Genomic DNA, 5,048 nt, shown 5'->3' on the forward strand with positions numbered 1-5,048 from the left:
GCCCCCTGCTGTGTCCTGGGGCAGGAAGATGCCAAGGGAGGGACAGTCCCCTCTCCTGGCCCAGCAGCCTCCTGGGAAGTCCTTTCACTATGGTTTCAGGGCCATCAAAGGTGGAGAAGCAGCTGGGGTTGGACTGGACCCAAGCCCCAGTTTGCATTTATAGGAAGGGCCCACCTCCCTGTGGGCTGGTCTAGAAACCCCTCCTGGTGTCCCCTGCCGGCTTTGGACTAGGCTCTGGTTGGACTGAGACCTGACTTTGGGTTTTATTTATGGAGTTTTCCTCTTGGGTTCACTCTCCTCTTGAACCCACAGTGGGTTCCTTCCCAATAGCTGGGGTGGCTGCCCCGACTTTGGCTTTTCCACTGTATATGGGCTATTGGGACATTTCGGTCACCCTGCCTGATGCTTGGCCAGAGTGAGGGGTGCTGGGAGTACTTACCATGTTGTCATGGCAATGCTGCACCCACTGTGTCTGGAGAGGCCGCCTCACCTCTCAGTTCTGATGACTGTTTACCCGAGTAGGCTGATCCACCCTGTGTGGGCCTGAAAGTCTTCATTTAAAGAGATCTTCAGGTCTTGGAGATGTTGTTACCAACTCATCTAATTACATTCCACCAGGATTTCCAAGTTTATTGGGAAAGCATAATTTTCATCATTGAATACAGTGTAACATTTTGGGGAAGATAACCTTTTGTCAAATTGAGGAAACTTCGTATTTCTAGTTTGCTGAAGGTTTATATCATAAAGGGATTGAATGTTGTCAGATACTTTTTTGGTATCTATATAATCTGAGAACGGCAAATAATTTTTTTTTTTCTCCTCTATTCTGTCGACGTGGCAAACTAGGCCATGGCACTTTAGCAAGATTAGTTTTTGATGGGTTTGATTGTTCCAATGTTTGGTTAAATATTCTTATGTCTGAGGTTTCATGAGGGATAGTAATAATACCTTTCTCTTTTTATAATGACCTTTCTAGTTTCTGTATCACATTGGTCATATTTTGCCCTTAAATATTTGATAAAATCTACCAGTGAAACCTTGCTGGCTTGATGTTTCTTCATGGGAATGTTAATTACTCAATAGATTTCTTCACCAGAAGTACTTTTAAGGTTTCCTATTTCTTCTGTCAATTGGTGTATTTCAAAGAATTTAGAATTCTCATCTACATTTAACAATTTATTTGCCTAAATTATTTATAATATTTTCTTGTATTCTATTTAATACCTTTTAGATTTTTGTGATGTCTCTTTTTTTTTTTCACTCTAATGGTAATAATTTGCCTCTCTCGCTTCCTTCCTTTTTTTTTTTTTGTCTTTTTAGGGCTGCATCTGTGGCATATGGAGGTTCCCAGGCTGGGGGTCAAACTGGAGCTGCCGGCCTACACCACAGCTATAGCAACAAAGGATTCTAGCCTCATCTTCGGCCTACACCTCAGCTCACGGCAACGCTCGAAACTTTAACCCACTGAGTGTGGCCAGGGATGGAACTTGCGTCCTCATGGATGCTAGTCAGATTCATTTCCACTGAGCCACAATGGGAACTCCTCTTTCTCTTTCTTGATCAGTTTTTCTAGAGGTTGATTAACGGTATTGATTTTTTTAGGAATTGAAACAACTTTTGAGTTATTTTCTCTATTGTTTTTCTCTATTCTATTTTCTTAATTTCCATTTTTAATCTTTCCAGGCTTTTGCTTGTTTTAGGCCTAATTTCTCCTCTTTTCCTAATTTACTAAGGTAGAAACACAGATTATTGATTTATTTTTTTCTCTTCTATTATATCCCTTTGAAAGCCATAAATCTATGTTCAAATGCTATTTTTGCTGCATCCCACAAATGTTAATATGTTGTATATCAATTATTATTCAGTTCAAAATGTTTTCTAACTTATTTAGAACTTGTTCTTTGATTCAGGGATTACTTAAAAATGTGTTGCATAATTTCCAAGTGTTTGGGACTTTTCTGATACTTCTTTTTAAGTTAATTCAACTATATTCACAGAACAGACTTTGTATCATTTTGATGCTTGAAGATTTATTGGCACTTGTTTAACAAACATTGTGTGTTTTTATTTAAGATTCCAGGTAATTCTTATTTACAGTAACAGTTGAAGACCTCTGGGCTAGACGATCTTTGGGGTCTTGCCTAATCTAATAATCTACGATTCTATGCTTTCTTTTGTTTTGAAAAATGTTTGTAAATAATGTTTTTTCAGACTGACTTATGTGTGCGCAAGCTTTGCTCCAACCAGAACTTCTCTTTGATACCTGTTTTCCAGTAGCTCGAGGACACAGTACCTCGGTTGCCCCCAGACCAGTTTCAGGGCTGTTTGTTCCGGGTTTGTGTATTATCTTGATTCACATCCGTCCTGTGTGATGTGTTCAAACAAGAGGCAGAAGCCAGCTCTGCTAATAGCTTTTCTGCATTGCAGAGATTCAACTTGTGCTATTAATAAAAGGGAGCACTTAATGAGTTTGATTCATTTAGCAGCCTTGCAGGGTGACAGATCATCTGCAGAACATATTAATTGGGTGTATCGAATAGTCTTGGATGAATACCAATGTTATTAAAGACTTTGTGTCAAAATGACTTCCACTGCCAAGTCATAAAGCTAAGGCATAAGAGGGAGATATTATGAATACAGATCAAATCCATCTCAGGCAACTTGTAATGTACGTTTCGTTCCTGCTTGTGTTATTTTGGAGTTAACTCTGCTGACACATCTGTTTGGTCAGGAAAGCCACTGACAGTCCAGGGTGGCTCTTCTTTGACACTGTTAGGCAGTCAGAGAGAGTGTGTGTGTGTGTGTATGTGTGTGTGTGTGTGTGTGTGTGTGTGTGTGTGTGTGTGTGTAATCTCACCCGAGTTTCTAATTCTTGCTGGGTGATCCCTTGGCTCCTGTTCCAAGGCTCTGTGATTCCTGAAATAGCTGTGAGCTACTTTCAAGGTGCTGATTTGCTGGTACAGGAACCTCAGCAGCAAGGCTTTTGTCTTTGTTTATCCTGAATCACTGTTTAACGAACCCATTCCACCACCTGCCCCAGGGACCTGCACATACTGGCTGCAGATGGAAAGATGAAGGGCAGCAGAAGTGTTGGTTGAAGAAAAAGACAAACAAACAGGTTCCCTCCACCCCTTTATTATTCCAGGCGTAGCTCAACATTTTCTTATATATATTTTTCTTCTCTTTGAACATAAACCTTAAAGAGTAGATATTTTGATACACACTTTGGGCTTTATTTTTTCTTCTTTTTCGAATTCCTTTAGATGGTATGTTAGGTTGTTTATTTAAGGTTTTTTTAATTGTTTTTTTTTCCACTGTACAGCATGGGTACCCAGTTACACATACATGTATACATAATTTTTCCTCCCATTGTCGTACTGTGAAGTAAAAAAATATGGAACGCTCCATGAATTTGCATGTCATCCTTGTGCAGGGGCCATGCTAATCTTCTCTGTATCATTCCAGTTTTAGTATATGTGCTACAGAAGTGAGCACTATTTAAGTTTTTTTCATTTGTTTGTTTCTTGTGGTAGGCCTGTATCACTAAAAACTTCCCCCTTAGAACTACTTTGCTGCATCCAATAGATTTTGATAAGTTGTGTTTTTATTTCATTTAAAATATATTTTTAAGATTTTTTAAATTGTTTACTCTCCATGCATTTGTATTTTCCCACTTTTTCCCCCTGTAGTTGATTCCTAGTTTGGCATAATTGTGGTCAGAAAAAATGCTTGGTATAAATTCTATTCTTTTAATTTTGTTGAGACCTATTTTGTGGCCTAGAAGGTTATCTGTCCTGGAGATGACTCCATAAGGTCTTGAAAAGTATGTTTATTCTGCTGTTAGGGGAAGGAATGTCCTATAGATATCTATTAATTCCAACTGGTCTAATGTGTCATTTAAAGCCATGTCTGCTTCATTGATTTTCTGTCCAGATTGTCTCTCCATTGATGTAAGTGGAGTGTTAAAGTCCCTCACTATGATTATATTATTTTCAAATTCTCCCTTTATTTCTGTTAATATTGTTTTATCTATTTAGGTGCTCCTGTATTAGGTAGATGTATGTTAATGAATGGTATAGCCTCATCTCATATTGATCCCTTGTCAGTATACAATGCCCTTCTTTGTCTTTTGTTATAGACTTTGTTTCATTATTTATTTATTTGTTTATTTTTTTCCATCCCATAACCCAAGCACATCCCCCAACCCCCCAAACTGTCTCCTCCAGAGACAGTTTTTCAATGTCTGTGAGTCAGCATCTGTTCTGCAAAGAAGTTCAGTCTGTCCTTTTTTCAAATTCCACATGTCAGTGAAAGCATTGGATGTTGGTGTCTCATTGTATGGCTGACTCACTTAGTATGATAATTTCTAGGTCCATTCATGTTGCTAAAATTGCTGGTATTTCATTCCTTTTAATGGCTGAGTAATATTCCATTGTGTATATGTACCACATCTTCTTGATCCACTCCTCTGTCAATGGACATTTAGGTTGTTTCCATGTCTTGGCTATTGCAAATAGTGCTGCAATGAACATTGGATAGATGTTTTTTTTTCTCTGGATAGATGCCCAGGAGTGGGATTGCTGGATCAAATGGTAGTTCTATGTTTGGTTTTCTGAGGCATCTCCATACTGCTTTCCACAGTGGTTGCACCAATTTACAATCCCACCAGCAGTGTACTAGGGTTCCTTTTTCTCCACACCCTCTCCAGTCCTTACTGTTTGTAGACTTTTTGAAGATGGCCATTCTGGCTGGTGTAAGGTGGTACCTCATAGAGGTTGTGATTTGCATTTCTCTAATTATGAGTGATGTTGAACATCTTTTCATGTGTTTTTTGGCCATCTGCATGATAGACTTTGTTTTGAAGCCTACTTTTTCTGTTTTGAGTACGGCAACCCCAAGTTTCTTTTCCTTTCAATTTGCGTGAAATATCTTTTTCCATTCTCTCACTTTCAGTGTGTGTGAGTCTTTGGCTCTGATGTAAGTCCTTTGTAGGCATCATACAGATGGGTCTTGGTTTTTTCCCAATAAACTCCCTTAAATCTTGATTG

The 5,048-nt window shown here is 38.8% G+C and overlaps 1 non-coding gene across 1 annotated transcript; it reads right to left on the minus strand.

The window, feature by feature from the left end:
• Positions 1–3,388: 3,388 nt before the first annotated feature.
• On the minus strand, positions 3,389–3,495 carry LOC146404654 (U6 spliceosomal RNA). Its single transcript, XR_014842625.1, has one exon. It is a non-coding gene; the product is annotated as a U6 spliceosomal RNA (small nuclear RNA).
• Between the last annotated feature and the right edge of the window lie 1,553 nt (positions 3,496–5,048).

Source organism: Sus scrofa, chromosome 3, assembly GCF_054392235.1.
Source record: "Sus scrofa isolate SSC_HxYL_T2T_F1_AM1 chromosome 3, Sscrofa_HxYL_maternal_Yorkshire_Landrace_v2.0, whole genome shotgun sequence".
Lineage (NCBI taxonomy): Eukaryota > Metazoa > Chordata > Mammalia > Artiodactyla > Suidae > Sus > Sus scrofa.